Source organism: Dendrobates tinctorius, unplaced genomic scaffold (assembly GCF_039654945.1).
Source record: "Dendrobates tinctorius isolate UK_male_01 unplaced genomic scaffold, ASM3965494v1 ptg000009l, whole genome shotgun sequence".
NCBI classification, from domain to species: domain Eukaryota; kingdom Metazoa; phylum Chordata; class Amphibia; order Anura; family Dendrobatidae; genus Dendrobates; species Dendrobates tinctorius.
The window spans coordinates 19,084,718-19,107,165 of record NW_027361677.1 but is presented as its reverse complement, the minus strand read 5'-3'; the positions used below and the strand labels follow the sequence as shown (position 1 = coordinate 19,107,165).

Here is a 22,448-nt window from a genome sequence, read left to right as displayed (position 1 = left end):
CTCATTGTCCTGTAATATAAATCCTTATAATGTGCTCCATGTTATAATAGCTCTGTGTTAACCCCTTTAGGACCAGGTGTTTTTTTTCTTTATTGTCCTTTTTTTAGTATTAAAAAATTAATATATAAAAACTTGCAAAAAAATGCCTGAAATCACCAAAGTCTAGGGACATAACTTTTTTTTTTCCATTTTTTAGTAGACGGAGTGTATCAGACTTTTGTGGCACGAGCTGCGGTTATTCCTCCTGGAAACGTCAAGCCGACATGTTCTATAAACATCTGCAAACTAAAATTGTACAAGAAGGGGGATCTGGTGGGTCAGGGTGGGGGAACATGACAAAAACCCAGCAGAAGACTGCAGCAGTCACTAGATGTTCCCACCGGAAGAGAAAGGTAATTGTCTGCAGTGGTCACTAGATGTTCCCACCGGAAGAGAAAGGTAATTGTCTGCAGCGGTCACTAGATGTTCCCACCGGAAGAGAAAGGTAATTGTCTGCAGCGGTCACTAGATGTTCCCACCGGAAGAGAAAGGTAATTGTCTGCAGCGGTCACTAGATGTTCCCCACCGGAAGAGAAAGGTAATTGTCTGCAGCGGTCTTCTTATGTCCGCTGCTGGAAAAGAAAGCTAATTGGTTGCTGTAGTTCCCTGAAATCCCCAAATGGAAAAGGAAGCTAATTGTCTGCACTTGACGTCCCCCACCAAAAGTAGACTCTAATTGGCTGCAGCAGTAACCAGACATTCCCTGCCGAAAACGGAAGCTAATTGTCTGCAGTGGTCACCAGATGTCCCCAGCCACAAGAGAAAGATAATTGACTGCAGCGGTCCCCTGACATCCCCCATTGTAAAAAGAATCTAATTGGCTGCAGCGGTCCACTGACATCCCCCACTGGAAAAGGAAGTAAATTGGCTGCAGTGGTTCTCTGACATCACCCACTACAAAAGGAAACTAATTGGCTGCAGCGGTCCCCTGACATCCTCCACTGGAAAAAGAATCTAATTGGCTGCAGCGGTCCCCTGACATCCCCCACTGGAAAAAGAAGCTAAGTGGCTGCAGCGGTCCCCTGACATCCCCCACTGGAAAAAGAAGCTAATTGGCTGCAGCAGTCCCCTGACATCCCCCACTGGAAAAAGAAGCTAATTGGCTGCAGCAGTCCCCTGACATCCCCCACTGGAAAAAGAAGCTAATTGGCTGCAGCGGTCCCCTGACATCCCCCACTGGAAAAAGAAGCTAATTGGCTGCAGCGGTCCCCTGACATCCCCCACTGGAAAAAGAAGCTAATTGGCTGCAGCGGTCCCCTGACATCCCCCACTGGAAAAAGAAGCTAATTGGCTGCAGCGGTCCCCTGACATCCCCCACTGGAAAAGGAAGTAAATTGGCTGCAGTGGTTCTCTGACATCACCCACTATAAAATGAAACTAATTGGCTGCAGTGGTCCCCTGACATCCTCCACTGGAAAAAGAATCTAATTGGCTGCAGCGGTTCCCTGACATCCCCCACTGGAAAAAGAATAAAATTGGCTGCAGTGGTCCCCTGACATCCCCCAATGGATAAAGAAGCTAATTTGCTGCAGTGGTTCTCTGACATCAACCACTAGAAAAGGAAACTAATTGGCTGCAGTGATCCCCTGACATCCTGCACTGGAAAAAGAATCTAATTGGCTGCTGCGGTCCCCTGACATCCCCCACTGGAAAAATAATCAAATTGGCTGCAGCGGTCCTCTGACATCCCCCACTGGAAAAAGAATCTAATTGTCTGCAGCGGCCCCCTGACATCCCCCACTGGAAAAAGAATCTAATTGGCTGCAGCAGTCCCCTGACATCCCCCACTGGAAAAAGAAGCTAATTGGCTGCAGCAGTCCCCTGACATCCCCCACTGGAAAAAGAAGCTAATTGGCTGCAGCGGTCCCCTGACATCCCCGACTGGAAAAAGAATCTAATTGGCTGCAGCGGTCCCCTGACATCCCCCACTGGAAAAAGAAGCTAATTGGCTGCAGCGGTCCCCTGACATCCCCCACTGGAAAAAGAAGCTAATTGGCTGCAGCAGTCCCCTGACATCCCCCACTGGAAAAGGAAGTAAATTGGCTGCAGTGGTTCTCTGACATCACCCACTAGAAAATGAAACTAATTGGCTGCAGTGGTCCCCTGACATCCTCCACTGGAAAAAGAATCTAATTGGCTGCAGCGGTTCCCTGACATCCCCCACTGGAAAAAGAATAAAATTGGCTGCAGTGGTCCCCTGACATCCCCCAATGGATAAAGAAGCTAATTTGCTGCAGTGGTTCTCTGACATCACCCACTAGAAAAGGAAACTAATTGGCTGCAGTGATCCCCTGACATCCTGCACTGGAAAAAGAATCTAATTGGCTGCAGCGGTCCACTGACATCCCCCACTGGAAAAATAATCAAATTGGCTGCAGCAGTCCTCTGACATCCCCCACTGGAAAAAGAATCTAATTGTCTGCAGCGGCCCCCTGACATCCTCCACTGGAAAAAGAATCTAATTGGCTGCAGCAGTCCCCTGACATCCCCTACTGGAAAAAGAAACTAATTGGCTGCAGTGGTCCCCTGACATCCCCCACTGATAGAGGAAACAAATTGGCTGCAGTGGTCCCCTGACATCCCCCACTGGAAAAAGAATCTAATTGGCTGCAGCGGCCCCCTGACATCCCCTACTGGAAAAAGAAACTAATTGGCTGCAGTGGTCCCCTGACATCCCCCACTGATAGAGGAAACAAATTGGCTGCAGTGGTCCCCTGACATCCCCCACTGATAGAGGAAACAAATTGGCTGCAGTGATCCCCTGACATCCTCCACTGGAAAGAGAATCAAATTGGCTGCAGCGGCCCCTGACGTCCCCACTGATAGAGGAACCATGGGACCATTTTTTTTAAAATTAATATAAAGTAGTGGAGAACCCCTGTAATAACGCGGCCGCTCCCCAGTGGGAATATAAGTGATGCTCCTAACAATCGTCGGATTCCCCGTCCCGCAGAGCGCGCGTCTGTGCGAATGTGCAACCTGAAAGACAGAGGGCGCCGCACTATAACGAATAGAAGGCCGTGTTTTGTACTGTATGTAGGGTCACATCCGACAAAAACAGGAAGGAAAAGGAGATGTATGACCAGTGACGTAACGCGCCCAGTAAATACTGTCCCCCAATAACGTAGAACTAGAGGGGGTTGACACCGACTGCCTGCCGTGTAATGGATATAGGTGTAGACAGTGTATATATATTCTCATCCTCATTGTATGTCCTCCCCGTGTGTGAATAGGTTTCCTCCAGGTTCTCCGGTTTCCTCCCACACTCCAAGACAGAGTGATCGGGAACTTGAGAGCCCCAATGGGGACAGAGATGATAATGTCTGTAAAGCGCTGCGGAATATGATGTCGATATATATATAAGTAAGCATAACAAAATAATAAAAACAAGCAACACTACAATGTACTTGTCTCTTCATTCTCGAGGAATGTTATTGTTTACTGCTCATTTCCCAGGTCACCGCTGCAGTCAATCAGTGATAGCTAGATGCCTCAGCAAGGAGTGCATCTTTTACAAGCTCTTTCTCATAGATCTTGTAAGGTTTGCTAGAGAGCTTTATCTGGCCATCTTCATCGCCCCTCCGCTGGAGCAAACTGTCAATCTTCAGGAGCGCACCGCCTCCGGCAGGCAGGGAGTTGGGAGGCTGGGGGGTGGTGTGCTCCCCCCTAGGGAGGGCAGTGATGGGGAAAGCTTTGCCTCAGCAGCTTGAAAATGGTGGGATCCAGCAATCCGGTCAACTTCATAACTGCGCTTGCAACTTGCAGAGGAGGCCAAAGATCTGTAAAATTAAAAATCCCTCCATTCTGGAGATCAGAGAATACATTGAATCAATCCCGTTAAGAGGGCAATCCGGGACTTTAAGATGGATCGCTGATCTTAGACGGATTGCAGTGGGGTCTCCCAATGACCTTAGAACACGTTTTGGAAATCTGCACAGAGTAGCACGACGTGGTTCTGTCTTCGTCTTCTGTGGGGTAAGTTTCCATCTTTTGGGCACGGGCCCAAATATTCTGGATAAGATGCATGGTCATTCCAGCTGTCCTGGCATCGGGGGTCGCAGCTCTCCACTGATGATAGCAAGATGTCTTCAGTTGACAAGCAAGGTCATAACTAAGATTAAAAACCTTGGTTCCTCCGAAAAAAAGCGATTACAGCAGGCAAAAACCCCAAACCAGGTGTCATGGATCCGCGGGAAGCAGGGCAGAGTCACCGGGGGATAAGGACACTATACTAAAGAAAAGGGGCATCTTGGGGGAGGTTTGTGCGGTCACCTTGTGGCACCACTTAGGCGAAATGTTGACAACAAGAAAAATAATCTGGTCGTATTTTTAGATATTTACAGTCACTAATGTTATTTTTTGGGGGGAATTAAAGAGGATCTGTTGCCCAAGTAGACTAGTAAATTACAGGGCACGGTCCGTTTTCCTATTAAAGGGAATTTGTCTGCAGGTTTTTGCTATCTACATAATCTGAGAGCACCATGATGTAGAGGAAGAGAGCCTGATTCCAGCAATGTGCCACTTGCTTACTTTGCTGTTTCACTACAATGAGTGTTTTATCATCAGGAGATTATCACTGCAGGACTAGTTGTCTTGTGCCTCCCGCCGGTCCAGCCACTGATTAGCAGCTTTGCTCGTGCACATAAGACATTTTGACCGTACCACTGAAATTGATGGCTTCAGCTGACATTGCACTAATGTGTATGGGGGGCTTTAAAGGGGTTGTGACAACCATGAAGGTGTTGGCTATAAAGTATTAAAGAAGATATACTCCCCGACTCTGCCTCCCGATGGTTTAGCATAGGTCGATTGATAAAGGAATCGATGATGTGTCGCTGAAGTCTGTGATTGGCTGCAGCTGGGACACAGCCTCCTGACCGCTGCAGCCAATCACAAGCCTTAGCAGTCAAATTACATTGCTTCCTGTCCTGGCAGAGGCCTCTGCAATGCTGTTTGAGCCGGTGAATATAGTCCGTCGCTCCACTAGACCCTGCCCATATATATATATATATATATATATATATACTGTATATATATTACATGTATGTGGTGCACAATGATCAATCTTCTCTGAAGACCCTGCAATTGGCCCAGTGTCATGGGAGTACAGCCATGGCAGACACGGCCTTCTACACGCCATGACAATGCTATATTGCCTTCTATAGACTCCGTGCTGCGGTGTTTATTTCTGAGAGTTAACTGAGAATCTGTCAGCGAGCTCAGAGGCGAGTTGATAACTCTTGCATGTCTTTTTTTTTCTAGCTCGTCTCAGATTATTTATGAGCAAAGATAACATCAAACTTGAATTTAGAGGGAAACAAAGCGCCTGTAAAAGCCAAACGGTGCAAAATGTTTAATGAAGCCCAAATGCAAAAATAATTTTTTGCCTCAAATCTATGCATCTAAGTAAAAAAAAAAATGGTTCCAAAAGTAGACAACCCCTTTAAAAAACTCCCTAATCACACAGGTATGACACATGATGTCCACATGCTATGTACATGGAATGGGCTCAGTCATGTGCAGCAAAGGGGCGGGAACGTCTGTGTGTAGCAACAGAAGGAGATCAGACCAATCAGAATGCAGTCTATCTAAGATTGACAGATAAGACTTAGCCCCGCCCCTCTCATGACGTCAATCCCAACATACACACAACAGAAGCAGGGAAGCGATGGCAGCAGCGCCCCGCCCCCTTTCTCGCGCCCTCTTCTCTCGCTCCTCCCACCTCCGCATCTGTCCTTTGCGTCACTCGACCAATGAGAGTCGCCGAGGCAGCCAGTCGCTGAGGCGTCAGCCAATAGGAGAGCGCGTCACGTCGCCTTCTACCCACCCACTTTCTTCTCTCCCGGGGAGCGCGCCTTGAGGGAGTCAAAGGGCGCGTAGAAGCGGCTCGCGATGCAAGCGTTTGGGGGCGCGCACGGGAGCGGCCTCTGAGGAGACACAACCGGCAGCGGGGGCTCCGCCTCCCCCACCACCGCCGCTCGCCGCGCGCTCGGGACTCAGCCTCGCCGTGTTTTTGGTCACCTTTACTTCATTTTGGGCCTTTTTTCCCCCTCCTCCCCTTTTTCCTGTCAGGACCTCGTTTACCGGACGCTGCTGTTCAGGAGAAGCTTCGCAGCCGACCCCCTTCCGCGCTCACACGTTGGGTTATCGGCTGTCGCTGGTTTCCGTTCCCCTCCCCCCCACACTTCCATCCCGGTTACCGGAGGAGGGGAGGAGGGGGAGGTAGGCCGCGGTCCCCGCTGGGTCCATGCGCAAGTTCGCGGCCTTCCCTCCCTCCTCCTCCTCCTCAGAACCGGTCCGAACACCGCGGGGCCCCAACCGCCAGGGAGTCGGGACTGACCACTGCCGCCCGGAGAGCAGCGCGCACGGTAAGAGCCGGGGATGGGGGGCACCGTATCCTCTTCACCGGGGATGGGGGGCACCGTATCCTCTTCACCGGGGATGGGGGGCACCGTATCCTCTTCACCGGGGATGGGGGGGACCCCGTAGCCTCTACCATGGGGGGGGGGGACCCCGTAGCCTCTACCATGGGGGGGGGGGACCCCGTAGCCTCTACCATGGGGGGGGGGGACCCCGTAGCCTCTACCATGGGGGGGGGGGACCCCGTAGCCTCTACCATGGGGGGGGGGGGACCCCGTAGCCTCTACCATGGGGGGGGGGGGACCCCGTAGCCTCTACCATGGGGGGGGGACCCCGTAGCCTCTACCATGGGGGGGGGGGACCCCGTAGCCTCTACCATGGGGGGGGGGGGGACCCCGTAGCCTCTACCATGGGGGGGGGGGGACCCCGTAGCCTCTACCATGGGGGGGGGGGGGCGGACCCCGTAGCCTCTACCATGGGGGGGGGGGGCGGACCCCGTAGCCTCTACCATGGGGGGGGGGCGGACCCCGTAGCCTCTACCATGGGGGGGGGGCGGACCCCGTAGCCTCTACCATGGGGGATGCCTGGCTGCAGCGCTGGGATTTACATGTGGTGGTGGTCTTTTGGGTGGTAGTGGATTGAATCTGGAGATTTCTGTGGATTATTTTCCATGAGGCTTTGGATGAACTTGATAATGGGGGTGTAAATGTCTTCCACGCCGTTTGTCCCACTTGGTTAGTTCCAGCAGTCTTGGGCACCGTTACACCATTCAGGATGGGGCTTTGTTCTTGAGATCTCTGGGGGTTCCAGCATTCAATAAGTAATCCCCTCAGCACCTCTTTGGGGGTCTCGGGCACCTCCTACACCATTCAGTATTGGACTCTGTTCTTCAGAACTCAGGGGACTTTTTCCTGAGTGCTGAGACCCCTCCCTCCCTCAGTCGTCACCGTTTTGGGGTCTCTGGTACCTCTACACGTTTCCGGATGGGGCTCTCTGTTCTTGGGATCTATGGGGGTCCCAGCACTCAGTATGCCACTGGGCACCCTATCTACAGAATTTGAGATATGCATTGGGGAGGGCCCATCCCGAGAGCAGGACCTATCTAAAAGTTTGAACCATGTGATCGTCGCGGTCCAGTTGAGTACACGTCTGGGGTCTGTACCTCATAGATATGAATGCCTCGTCCCAACGTCTTCCACAGATCCCTACATATCTTGCACCTGCACAGTTGAAATACAGGCAGGGCTGTGGAGTCGGAGCCCATTTTGGTGGAATCAGTGTAAGGGCAGTTTCACACTTCCAGATAATTCCAGTACCGGGAAAACCGGTACCGGAGCTGTCCGTGTGCATATGTAGGCCATCCGGGAAAACCGGTACCGGAGCTGTCCGTGTGTATATGTAGGCCATCCGTGTGCTATCCGGGAAAACCGGTGCCGGAGCTGTCCGTGTGCATATGTAGGCCATCCGTGTGCTATCCGTATGTCCGTGTGTACCATCCGTGTATTGGAAAAATTAGTTTCAATGTTAACCCTTTGACTTTGACGCCATCCGTGTTCGGTACGTGTTTACACGGACCCATTGACTTGTATGGGTCCGTGTGATCCGTGCTGTTGCACAAAAACAGACCTGTCAGCATATTTTGCACACTGACACACGGTCTGTGAAAACACGCTGACATCTGCATAGAAACATTCATTAGAATGTGTCTACGTGTGTCAGTGTCTCCGGTACGTGAGAAAACTGTCACTACACGTATCGGAGACACTGACGTGTGAAACTGGCCTAATGGAAATTGAGGAGTCGGAGGTTTGCTTTACCAACTCCATAGCCCTGGTATGAGGGAGTCTGAGTCATGGAAATTGTGGAGTTGGAGGTTTGGCTTACCAACTCCTCAGCCCTGGTTTGTAGGAGTCGGTGTTATGGAAATTGTGGAGTCTGAGTTGGAGGTTTGGCTTACTGACTCCTAAGCCCTGAATACACACACTTTGGTTTGCCCTTCAACTATGCAGGGTTCTGCGGATGACATACAGTGCGTTGTCCTCATTTATCAAGGTAGGAGTCGTCGGCCTTTGTTTACAAACTTGTCTCTGATCAGTGGGTTTCCGAGGTCACATGTAGCGCTGGCGCAAATCGATGTGCCTATCGCAGCCTTGTTTGTGGCCTCTAGACGGGTGTTGAGAGCTGTCACTTTTTTGCACCATTGTCTTGCTGGTTAGAGTAATGTTAGTCTGGTTGGGCTCTGTCCACATGCTGTTGGCATCAACACTGCACCATGATAGTAGCATGGTAAATGATCTCTTGAGTCCTGTGTGCTTGTAAACCAAGACCGATAGGGCCACTGCTCAATGACCAAGGGAAGACGGTGATTAGTATATTTTTAGATAAATGCTGGCAGTCATACACAGTAGAAAAAAGTACAGCATACGTCAGCCTGGTGTGTGGGGTTTTTTTTTTTCGGCGATGCAGCCATACACAGTACAGTTGATATTGCCCCGTATAGGTGCTCAGAACAGCCATGATAATGGAAGTATGGGGCCAGGCGTGACTATCAGTAAAGCGATTGGATAGTGTTAATGAGGCTGACATTGTTCTTCACATTGCGTTGTCTAAAACCATTGTATTTATTTATTATAGCGCCTTTAATTCCTTGCCGCTTTACATGTGAAAAGGGATACACATAATGAAAATCAAGTACAATAATCTTGAACAAAACTAGTCACCTACTGGTACAGGAGGAGACAGGACCCTGCCCACGAGGGCTCACTGTCCCCATGGGATGGGTGAGGGTAGCGCTGTTCATGCAGCATTATGGTGGAACGAGGGTTACTGCAGATTGTAGGCTTGTTGGAAGAGGTGGGTCTTCAGGTTCCCTTTTGAGGGTTTTCATTGTAGGTAAGAGTGATGTGTCGGGGAAGAGAGTTCTAGAGTAGGGGGGGGTGCACAGGAATAATCATGCATGTGATAGTGGGAAGGAGTTAAGTGGGGAGTAGTGAAGGAGATCTTTTGAGGATCAGAGGTTGAGTGCAGATAAGTAGTTGGACACTCGGGCACAGATGTATGGAGGAGACAGGTTGTGGATGGCTTTGTATGTCATGGTTAGGGATTTGACCTGGAGTCCTCTGTGCAGTGGGGAACCAGTTAAAGGATTGACAGAGGAGAGGCTAGGGAATAGCTGGGGGACAGGTGGATTAGTCGGGCAGCAGATTTTAGTATAGATTGAAGGGGTGCAAGAGTGTTAAGCCCCGTCTCACATAGCGAGATCGCTGAAGCGTCACCGATTTTGTGACGCAACAGCGATCTTGCTACATGTGACACTCAGCGGCGACTGGCCGCCCCCCCCCCCGCTGGATATCGCTGATCGTGCTCGAATGTCCTGAGCCATTTTTTAATCGTCTGTCCTGCTGGCCAGTTCTCATCACTGTGTTTGACCCCGACGAGCGACCTCGTTAGCGACGCAGAACTCAGGGACGCAGGCGAGAATCGTCAGAAAAGCCGCTGTGTGACAAGGTCCCAACGACCGCCGAGATCGTTATTTGGATCGCTGGATCGTTGCTGCGTCGCTGAAGAGATCTGCCTGTTTGGCAGCTTACTAGTGACCATTTAGCAATGCACCAGCAATACTTACCAGGTCATATCGTTGTTGTCGGGATCGCTGGTGCGTTGCTAAGTGAAACGGGACCCTTAGAAGGGAGGCCACAGAGCAGGAGGTTGCAGTAGCCAAGGCGGGAGATGAGGGCATGCACTAATGTATGCAGATTCTTGACTAACCATCAATTGTTGATTTTTGGCCCAACTATTGATCATTAGGGGAAAATGACTGAAGATTTTTACATGTGGAAAGTCCGCAGACCAATGCGGTACCATCTAAGGGTGGTTTCACATTTAGCGTTTCAGGGCGCAGCGACGGCCTGCGCACGGCCAACGCTAAGCCCCGCCTCCGCTAGCTCCGCCTACCGGCTCATGACGCTGCATGCATCCTGCGTTCCCTATCTTTATCACTGGGGACGCAGGCCGTGCGCAGTATGCGTTTGGCGACGGTGCACCGACCAGTGCCAAACGCAACCTGGCGCCGCCAAACGCATACTGCACACGGCCTGCGTCCCCAGTGATAAAGATAGGGGACGCGTAACGGAGCTACCGGAGGAGGGGCGGGACTTAGCGGCGGCTGTGCGCAGGACGTCGCTGCGCCCTGAAACGCTAATGTGAAACCTCCTTAAGTTAGTGAAATTTTAAGTCTCTTGTATATTGCTTAAATATTGGGGAATATCCGTATGTCTTCGTGTAGAGGTTCACTTCTGGTTCTAATCATTCACTATAGTAATCTGCTGATGTGGACCATCATGTAGTCCATATTGAGGGGCCGCACATCACTGTTGTAAAGAAAATGAAAGTTGACGTCTGGTTGCTCTAGGCAATGCCATATTTGATCCTGTTGATAAATCTTGCGTGTGATATCATTATCTCGTGGCATGCCAAAGTCACTACTGTCTGCAGTACTGTTAAGGCCCCGTTACAGGCACATCTCACTAGCGATGCAGCAGCGGTCGTACTCATCTGTCAGACGCGGCGAGGGTAACGTCTTTGGCCTGCGTCCATGGCTCGCTCGTCGGCGCCAGCAGGAAGCCGACGACGAGAATTGGACCAGGCCGATCTCGCGCGATCACCGATAACCAGCGGGGAAGCCGGTCGGAGGTGAGTATCACATGTAGCGATATCGCTAGTGATATTGCTGCTGCGTTACAAAATCGGTGACGCTTTAGCAATATCGCTATGTGTAAAGGGCCCTTAAGTCGTTCAAGATGGAGAGGGTGGGGGATATGCAAAGTCTCTGCAGATGATTAATTCCCAACCTGCATTAAAATACCAGAAAGTGTTTAGCTAAAGATGTGCAAAAGTAAAAACATAACTTTTTTTAACGTTGGATGAAAAATAATATATTTTAGTACAAGGGAAAAATTAGAGCTGCAAATGTGCGGGTATAGTTGCCAGCCCACAGGTTATAACCCACCAACCTATGGTGCAAAATAAAATTAAAAAAAACTGCAGCATACCATAGTAAATTCTATGCAAACAGAAAAATGGTTTATTTATTGGCTCTTCTCCATGGGTGGTTCACATGGGCCAATATAATGCACCAGTTTGTTTTTGTCTCTTAAATCCATAGTGATCAAAGATTGTTTGCGTTTCTTCAGACTGACAAGACCGAAGTGTCCATTGACTATATCGCCTACGTGAGGACATGGGTTAGAAGCCAAGATTAAATCTGAAGGTGTCGAATGTGCTAATGTTTTGTTGAGCATGATGGTAGTTGCACTCCGTGGGGGTACTGGAAGTACAAGCAAGACTTCTGCCATAGGTGGTTGGTCTTTTGTTTGATCCTTCCTTCTGTGCTATGAATCAATTGGCAAGAGTTTGAGGAAATCCTCTTTTTCTACCTTATCACATTGCTGTATGCAGGAAGTGAGATCTGTTTGTCTCTCTATCCTGGGATTTCAGAGTGTTTGCTTATTCAGTGATGGTTGCCCAGATTAACCCCTTCCCGACCTGTGACACAGCGTATGCGTCATGAAAGTCGGTGCCAATCCGACCCATGACGCATACCCTGTGTCATGACTTCAAAGCCCCCCTGCGGGTCGGGTGACCGGGGTCAATGAAAGGTCACCTCATACAGGGGGCTTTGAAATTCACCACAGGGGGCGTGGCTTCTCCCCCACGTGGCTACAATCGCTCTGATTGGCTGTTAAATGTCAAACAGCCAATTGGAGCAATAGTAATATTTCATCAATGAAAATTGATGAAATATTACAATCCAGCCATGGCTGGAGACACTGATTCGACACCTCCCCCCCCCACCAGCGATCACCCCCCCCCCGCTACTGAATGACAGCGGCGATCTGCCGCCGCTGTCATCTGCCCCTCTCCCATTCCCTCTGCTCCCCGCCAGCTTCTGAGTCCCCCTGTCGCCCCCGATGTCCCGCGGGTCTGGCTCGTGGGCGCCGCCATCTTGGAAAATGCGCATGCGCCCGCCCGAATCTTCCGGCTGCAGATTCCATTCTTTCATTTTGATCACTCTCACAGTGACCAGAATGAAATAAAAAGTAAATAAACCCCCCGATTATCACCCCCATAGGTAGGCACAACTAATAAAATAAAATATTTTTATTTTTCCGTTGGGGTTGGAAAGAGGGTTAGGGTTGGAAAGAGGGTTAGGGTTGTGTTGGGGTTAGGGCTGGAGTTAGAATTGAGGGGTTTCCACTGTTTAGGCACATCAGGGGGTCTCCAAACACGACATGGTGCAACCATTGATTCCAGCCAATTTTGCTGAATCAAAAAGTTAAACGGTGCTTCCTCCCTTCCAAGCCCCGACGTGTGCCCAAACAGTGGCTTACCCCAACATATGGGGTATCAGCGTACTCAGGAAAAATTGCACAACAACTTTTGGGGACTAATTTCTCTTGTTACCCTTGGGAAAATAAAAAATTAGGGGCTAATTATTTTTGTGGAAAAAAAGATTTTTTTTCATTTTCACGTCTCTGCATTATAAACTTCTGTGAAGCACTTTGGGGTTCAAAGTGCTCACAACACATCTACATAAGTTCCTTGGAAGGTCTAGTTTCCAAAATGAGGTCACATGTGGGGGGGTTTCCACTGTTTAGGCACATCAGGGGCTCTGCAAACGTAATGACGACCGCTGACTTCCATCAAAGTCTGCATTTCAAAACGTCACTACTTCCATTCCGAGCCCTGACATGTGCCCAAACAATGGTTCCCACCCACATATGGGGTACCAGCGTACTCAGGACAAACTGGACAACAACCTTTGGGGTCCAATTTCTCCTGTTACCCTTGTGAAAATAAAAAATTGCAAGCTAAAAAATCATTTTTTTGAGGAATTGATTTTTTATTTTCATGGCTCTGTGTTATAATCTTCTGTGAAGCACTTGGGGGTTCAGGGTGCTCACCACACATCTAGGCAAGTTCCTTATGGGGTCTAGTTTCCAAAATGAGGTCAAATGTGGGGGTTTGGTCAAATGTGGGGGATTCTACTGTTTAGGCACACAGGGGCTCTGCAAATGTAACATCACACCCGCAGACCATGCCATCGAAGTCAGTATTTCAAAATGTCACTACTTCCCTGCTGAGCCCCGACGTGTGCCCATACAGTGGTCCTCCCCGCATATGGGGTACCAGCATACTCAGGACTAACTGTACAACATCTTTTGGGGTCCAATTTCACCTGTTACCCTTGTGAATATAAAAAAATTGCAGACTAAAAAAATATATTTTTTAGGAAAAAAAATATTTTCACGGCTCTGCGTTATAAATTTCTGTGAAGCACCTGGGGGTTCAAAGTGATCACTATGCATCTAGATAAGTTCCTTAGGGGGTCTAGTTTCCAAAATGGGGTCATTTGTGGGGGAGCTCCAAAGTTTAGGCACACAGGGGATCTCCAAACACGACATGGTGTCCGCTAACGATTGGAGCTAATTTTCATCTCAAAAAGTCAAATGGCGCTCCTTCCCTTCTGAGCCCTGCCGTGCACCCAAACAGTGGTTCCCCCGCCCACATATGGGATACCAGTGTACACACGACAAACTGGACAACAACTTTTGTGGTCCAATTTCTCCTGTTACCCTTGTGAAAATAAAAAATAGCGTGCTAAAAAATCATTTTTGAGGGAAAAAAAAATTATTTTTTATTTTCACTGCTCTACGTTATAAACTTTTGTGAAGCACTTGGGGGTTCAAAGTGCTCACTACACATCTAGATAAGTTCCTTAAGGGGTCTAGTTTCCAAAATGGTGTCAAATTTGGGGGAGCTCCAATGTTTAGGTACACAGGGGCTCTCCAAACGCGACATGGTGTCCAATAACGATTGGAGCTAATTTTCCATTCAAAAAGTCAAATGGTGCTCCTTCACTTCCGGACCCTGCCGTGCGCCCGAACAGTGGTTTATGACCACATATGAGGTATTGGTGTGCTCAGGAGAAATTGCCCAACAAGTTTTAGGATCCATTTTATCCTGTTGCCCATGTGAAAATGAAAAAACTGAGGCTAAAAGATCATTTTTGTGAAAAAAGTACTTCTTTTTTTTTTTTTTTTTTTTAACGGATCAATTTGTAAAGCACCTGGGGGTTTAAAGTGATCACCATGCATCTAGATAAGTTCCATGGGGGGTCTAGTTTCCAAAATGGGGTCACTTGTGGGGAAGCTCCAGTGTTTAGGCACACAGGGACTCTCCAAACCTGACATGGCAAGCGCTGAATATTCCAGCATATTGGTATCGCATATGAGGTATCGCTGTACTCGGGAGAAATTGCCCAACAAATTTAAGGATCCATTTTATCCTGTTGCCCATGTGAAAATTAAAACAATGATGCTAAAAGAAAATTTGTGTTGGAAAAATTAAAATGTCCATTTTTTCCTTCCACGTTGCTTTAGTTCCTGTGAAGCACCTGAAGGGTTAATAATCTTCTAGAATGCAGTTTTGAGTAGCTTGAGGGGTGCAGTTTTTAGAATGGTGTCACTTGTGGGTATTTTCTGCCATATAGACCCCTCAAAGTGACTTCAAATGTGAGGTGGTCCCTAAATAAAATGGTTTTGTAAATTTTGTTGTAAAAATGAGAAATCGCTGGTCAACTTTTAACCCTTATAACGTCCTAACAAAAAAATGTTTTGTTTCCAAAATTGTGCTGATGTAAAGTAGATATGTGGGAAATGTTATTTAGTAACTATTTTGTGTCGCATAACTCTCTCGTTTAACAGAATAAAAATTCAAAATTGCGAAATTTTGAAAGTTTTCACAATTTCTGATTTTTTTTTCACTAATAAATGCAAAAATTATCGGCCTAAATTTACCACTAACATGAAGCCCAATATGTCACGAAAAAACAATCTCAGAATCGCTTGCATGTGTTGAAGCGTTCAGGAGTTATTACCTCATAAAGGGACACTGGTCAGAATTGCAAAAAATGGCCAGGTCATGAAGGGGTTAAACATTTTTAACCAGAGCCCTATGAGACATAACCCAACTGTCTACTCTTAGGGCTCTTACACACATCTGTACAGTCATGGCCAAAAGTTTTGAGAATGACACAAATATTATATTTTCACATGATCTGCTGGCCTCTGGTTTTTGTGTTTGTCAGATGTTTTTATCACATACAGAAATATAATTGCAATCATATTATGAGTAACAAAAGGTTGTATTGACAGTTAGAATGAGTTAATGCAGCAAGTCAATATTTGCAGTGTTGACCCTTCTTCTTCAGGACCTCAGCAATTCTCCCTGGCATGCTCTCAATCAACTTCTGGATCAAATCCTGACTGATAGCAGTCCATTCTTGCAAAATCAGTGCTTTTTATTTTGTCTGAATTTGAAGGTTTTTGTTTGTCCACCCGTCTCTTGATGATTGTCCACAAGTTCTCAATGGGATTAAGATCTGGGGAGTTTCCAGGCCATGGTCCCAAAATCTCCATGTTTTGTTCCCTGAGCCATTTAGTTATCACCTTTGCTTTATGGCAAGGTGCTCCATGTTGAAAAAGGCATTGTTGATCGCCAAACTGCTCTTGGACGGTTGGGAGAAGTTGCTCTTGGAGGATATTCTGGTACCATTCTTTATTCATGGCTGTGTTTTTAGGCAAGACTGAGAGAGAGCCCATTCCCTTTGCTGAGAAGCAACCCCACACATGAATGGTTTCAGGATGCTTGACAGTTGGCATGAGACAAGACTGGTGGTAGCGCTCACCTGGTCTTCTCCGAATAAGCCGTTTTCCAGATGTCCCAAACAATCGAAAAGGGGATTCATTAGAGAAAATTACTTTACCCCAGTCCTCAGCAGTCCACTCCCTGTACCTCTTGCAGAATATCAGTCTGTCCATGATGGTTTTTCCTGGAGAGAAGTGGCTTCTTTGCTGCCCTCCTTGAGACCAGGCCTTGCTCCAAGAGTCTCCGCCTCACAGTGCGTGCAGATACACTCACACCTGCCTGCTGCCATTCCTGAGCAAGCTCTGCACTGCTAGTAGCCCGATCCTGCAGCTGAAACACTTTTAAGAGACGGTCCTAGCGCTTGGTGGTCTTTCTTGGGCGCCCTGGAGCCTTTTTGGCAACAAGGGAACCTCTCTTCTTGAAGTTCTTGATGATGCGATAAATTGTTGACTGAGGTGCAATCTTTCTAGCTGCGATACTCTTCCCTGTTAGGCCATTTTTGTGCAATGATGACTGCATGTGTTTCTTTAGCGATAACCATGGTTAACAGAAGAGAAACAATGATGCCAAGCACCAGCCTCCTTTTAAAGTGTCCAGTGGTGTCATTCTTACTTAATCATGACAGATTGATCTCCAGCCCTGTCCTCATCAACACCCACACCTGTGTTAATGGAGCAATCACTGAAACGATGTTAGCTGGTCCTTTTAAGGCAGGGCTGCAATGATGTTGAAATGTGTTTTGGGGGATAAAGTTCATTTTCTAGGCAAATATTGACTTTGCAAGTAATTGCTGTTAAGCTGATCACTCTTTATAACATTCTGGAGTATATGCAAATTGCCATTAGAAAAAATGAATCAGTAGACTTTGTAAAAATTAATATTTGTGTCATTCTCTAAACTTTTGGCCATGACTGTACAACAGATCTGAATGGAACAGAGCCTCCAAAAGGCTCCCATAGACCGCTGTGGGTATAATCTGTGACTGTGGTTTTATATACAGTATTCTGTGAGCAAGTCATGGTTCTTCTAAATCAGTTGTCATAATACATGGTTGCTGCCATTGCTGTAAGTGCATGGTGACCGTGCACAGGGTGTTACGCGGTTGCAAGTTTTGTTGCACTGTGCACCTTGTTCATCTCTGGCAGACACTTTATCACTCTACCCAGTCTTGTCCTCAGAACGTGGGCTGATGTTGGAGTGTCATACAGAGAAGGCGGAAAACTGCTCGTGGTTAACAATGCTTTATTTTAAGTTCTTCCTGAATATCCACTTTTCTGCTCCCCTTTCTATCACCCCTCCCCAGGCAGTGTTTTTTTTTTTTTTTTTTTTAAATCCTAGGCCTGCCAGAAAGCAATACCTATTCATGATAATCCTAGTGTATGCTTCACATGCAGTGTTCATCAAATGCATGAGCGGAAGATCTCTGCGTGTTTGGTCAAACATACTAATGCTGGTATCTGCAGACAAACAGCCAATATTGAGGCTCTGCCGTTACTGTAAGGTTTCCATTATGGAAGGCTGTTTACATCGGCTGGCTTGTTTAGATTCATGCTGGAACCTAATTATGTCTCTGCATAACCTGTTCTACTTCTCCAAGTGCTTTAATCTGCAGGCCATTTGCTGTAATGTATCCTGGCCCTGATAGCATTTCATCAAGAATGAATAAATGGAGACCACAGACCTCTTCATGGAGAGATCCAGCTGGTGTAGTGGTCATCTGCCTTGTTTCCTCTTTGATGCGCTATTATTGGTCACATCAGAGATGCCTGTCACGTTGGCTGGAGCTGTGTCTGTGACTGAGATAAAGAGTAAGGGGACAATTCATCAAAGCTTTTATGCCAGAAAACCGTCGTAAGAGCTTTGAAAAATTGGGAAAAAAATTTGTGCAACTTTTTGGGCTTTTTTAATTTATTTTGGCAGTTTGGCTCAGGTTCTCCAGATTGGGGGCATCCCTACGCCCGCCTGTCAGATTTTTCAATATTTCCTGCTTTTCTACACTGGAAATACTACTCCAGTCCTTGACTATAGTATCATTTCTGGCGCAAGGCACACCGCTCATGAGACACTGAATGTATTAACTGGTGAGTGCCTCTTGACGAATTCAGCGCCTCCTGAACTCCATCACGACTGGCATAGCATCAGTGTATGCTATGCCATTCTTAATGAATAGGCCCTTAAAGGCTTGAAGGATGCCAGAAAATTAGGGAGCATTGGTGCAACTTCTGCCTAGCTGGGTACTATCCAGAGACAATTAGAAAGGCAAAACCTATTAACATTGTGCTAGGAGTATGAGGACTCCTGTGCTGCAGCTTTTTGCTCTAATAGGTGAGGAACAAAGTTTACCTCTGAGATATATGGGCCATGCAGCAATCTGGGTATTTCTCTTTAAATTCCTAAAGCCTAGCTATATCACCTGCCTAATTCTCTTGAACTTGTATTTTGGTGGCTTTTTTTTTTACTTCTTAAATGAGTGTTATTGGTAGGACAGGGGATAAATTATTGATCGCTGATCATAAGAGCCCCATCTGATTGGAGCAAAGGTCTAGAAGTCAAACCTCCACTCCATTTAATATCTCTGGAACTGCCTGAAATAAGATTTTTTTTTTTTTTTTTTTTTTTTTTCTCTTCCCCTTCATTGTGGTTGAGTCAGAAATACACTTGATGATCAGGGAAAAAAAAAATATTGCAAGTTTGCTTGTGACTTGGCTCCCTTTGACTTCAATGCAGGTTTTGGCTCCAAGTCCCCTGAACAAACGTGTTGTCTGAGATTGCTGTCCGGTGCTGCTGTATGGTGCAGCATTTAGGTTTTTGCATCCTCCTGTGAATGTTAAACTTTAAGGCCGGGGTCACACTTGCGAGTGGAGTGCGAGAAACTCGCGCCTTAATACCCGGCACTCAGGACCAGAGTGTTCACCTGCATAGAAAGACATGCAGCCACACTCAGGTCCCGGCAGTGCCGGGAATTGAGGCAGGTTTCTCGCATTGCACTCGTGAGTGTGACCCCGATGTAAGGGAGAGGCTTTGCTGCACATCTCCAGTGACATTCTCTGCTCTACTCTATTCTTTATTTTTAAGCCATTTGGTTTTACTGTTTTGACCACTTTCGTATAACTAGGTGCTCCTAAGGCTGGATTATCTTCTGCTCCCATATTTTCTTAACTAAAGGTACTGTTACACTTAGCGATGCACCAGCGATCCCGACCAGCGATATGATGCAGTCAGGATCGCTGGTGCATCGCTAAGTGGTCGCTAGTAAGCTGCCACACAGGCAGATCTCACCAGTGACATCGCTGGGGTCGGGGGTCGCTACTTATCTGTCACACTAGGCGATCCTGCGTACTCCTGCCCGGCTCCACGCTAGTCTCTCCACAGGAAGCGGACGACGAGAAACGGTCCTGGACGATCGCGCGCGATCAGTGATAACCAACGGGGGAGCGGTCGGAGGTAAGTATCAGACACAGCGCTAGCAATATCGCTATAACGTCACAAGTTATAGCGATATTGCTAGCGATATCGCTTAGTGTGACAGGCCCTTTAGTTTGACAAAGAATACAGTGTAATGTTTGCTGCAATTGGCTGGTGCACAGGTTTATGTAATGGCAGTCTTGAAAGAAGTGTGCTATTGTCACAGGAGCAATTATAGTGGCTGCCTTCTGATTAAGGTGTGGCTGAGGTGCAGTTGTGGTTTTTCTGTGAAAATATTTCCTTCAGTATATTCAGTCCGGTGACTTTTGTCTGTGCCATTTTTGTTTTGTAAAGTTCCTTTTAGTTGTCTCTGCAGATGGCTTTCATGCATTGTGTCTCCTGACTTATTGGGAGAGCTTTCTAAAGGTTTATGACAACCTGAAAATTGAGCTGAAATTTGTGGTAATAAATCAGCCTAGAGGATTCAGAAGAAAGAAGATAATTTATAAACCAAACCAGCTCACTGATTCTTAGGCCGGTGTCATACATGCATGATACATGGATCGTCCTTGGAAAATGTGACTGTCTGGTCTACTGACCTGAGCGAACGGATTCATTCATGAAGCATTTAGGCCAGGAGAGGTCTTCTGATGTGAGTGGTAAGTGTTTCATATGGCAAAAAAAAGGTCCCAGACGATATTGAAAGACTTAGGCTACTTTCACACATCAGGTTTTCGGCGTCAGGCGCGATCCGGCGTCGTGCCGGAACGCCGGATCCGGCAAATGTTTCGTAAAACCGGATGTGACGGATCCGGTTTTCTGGCGGATCCGTCTTTTTCTGGACAGACAAAACCGGATCCGTCTCATCCGGTTCATCCGTTTTTCTATCCGTTTTTCGACGGATTACGCCGGATCCGGTTTTTAAAATTGACCCTTGTGGCCTTCCGAACGGGATTGGCTACTGGAAAACTATATATAGCATGTTCCTACAGCCCTTCTTTGACAGGTTGTAGAGGAGAAAGTGCAGGTTGGAGAGAAGAGCAAGTTACTGGCGAAGATGGATGTTGTCATTGGAAATATTTTGAAGAATTTGGCGGATTTTACAGCGGAGGCAAATCGTTTGAGGGTGATTGTTCTGGAGAAGGAGAGAGCGAGACAGCAGCGCATCAGGCATCGTAGACGACGTTTGTGGATCCACCCCATCACAGCCAAGAGAATGACACGTGGGGTCTATTCTACACTATGCATGGACCTTCGACGAAACCCGGATAAATTTTTTGGATATGTTAGGATGAAAATGGAGAATTTTGATTACTTGGTGGAGCGCATTGCACACCTCATAAGAAAAGCGGACACCTATTGCCGCTTTTCTGTTTCACCCGCAGAGCGTCTGATGGTGACTTTAAGGTAAGCCACATTTATTGGATATGATCGCATCAGAGCACACTTTCACTGCAATCTTGTTGGTGGTAATTTGTATCTCCAAGTGTTATAGGTCAGTTTTGGTATGTAATGCTGTGATTTAAAACTAATTTATTGTTTTTTAATTCCCCACAGATTTCTTGCAACTGGAGAATCCCTTTCGTCACTGCATTTCCAGTACAGACTCGGGATTTCCACCATATCTGGAATTGTGAAGTACACATGCCGTGCACTGTGGGACTCCTTAGCTGAAGAGTTTTTACCAGAGCCCACAACAGAGAGGTGGATTGAAATTGCTGACAAGTTTCAACAGATATGTCAGTTTCCAAACTGCTTGGGCGCTGTGGACGGGAAACATATCCGCATTGTAAAGCCAGCTGGATTGGGATCGGAATATTTCAATTACAAGAAATATTTTTCAATTGTCCTCATGGCCATCGCTGACGCGGAATACAAATTTATTGCGGGTGATATTGGGGCCTATGGCCGCTCCAATGACTCTCAAGTTTTCAAACTGTCTGCCATGGGGCGTAAACTGTATGGAAACACCTTCCAGTTCCCACCACCTAGACCGCTGCCGCAAACATCTGGTCCACCTATGCCATTTGTCTGTGTAGGGGATGAAGCCTTCCAGCTGTCAGAACACCTTTTGAAACCGTACTCTAGCAGAGGATTGACAAGACCAAAACGCATTTTTAATTACTGCCTCACAAGAGCAAGGAGAATGGTTGAATGTACCTTTGGTATTCTGACAGCCAAATGGCGGGTCCTATTGACTGCGATCAACCTCAAGACAGAAACTGTGGACGAGGTGATCAAAGCGTGCGTGGTACTCCACAACTTTGTTATCTGCAAGGAACCCATTTCCATTGAGGACACCTCTGAAGAAACCACCTTGCAAGATTACCATGACATTACCACTAGAAGTTCTGTGACGGTTTCAGTAATGAGGGACAATTTTGCACTATACTTTGTCACCTCAAGGCAGAGTACACTGGCAGGATGACAGAGTGTGAAAGATTTGTGCCCTAACCAAACTTGTGTACCTTCTGTACCAACAGTATATACCTTTGCCAACCAAAGTTGGCTATCTTGTCATGGTCTCTATTTTTAGCTTTAGGCCACAGGTGTGTACCTGGTTGTGTTTTATGCAAAGTATTTCACCTTTTAACAAAAGTTGTGTACATTGTTAGGAAATCACCAACAATAAACACAACTTTTTAGGTGAAATACTTTGCTTCAAACACAACCAGGAACACAACTGTGGCAAAAAGCTAAAATTTACCCACAGTTATATACCTAGTTTTGAATACCATTTCACCTTTTAAATACCCTGTATTTAACCTTTTTCGCCGCAGAAAGAAATGACAGACAACCAGTGTAAAATAATTTAACTTTTATTGAAAAATGTTTTTTTTAGTCAACTTTTTTAAAATTTTAATAAACTTGTTTAATAAAACTTTGAAACTATAAAACTGAAACCAAAAAACTGGTCATTTTTATTTAAATACACA

At 46.9% G+C, this 22,448-nt stretch overlaps 1 protein-coding gene across 3 annotated transcripts in view; it reads left to right on the top strand.

Annotated features, from left to right (window-relative positions):
* Positions 1–5,882: 5,882 nt before the first annotated feature.
* Positions 5,883–22,448, top strand: part of ANKRD11 (ankyrin repeat domain containing 11) — a 200,830-nt gene continuing 184,264 nt past the window's right edge. For all 3 annotated transcript variants that reach the window (XM_073583613.1, XM_073583594.1, XM_073583604.1), the window contains exon 1: positions 5,883–6,407. The gene's annotated coding sequence lies outside the window, so the exon portion shown is untranslated. The remainder of the gene's footprint in view (positions 6,408–22,448) is intronic.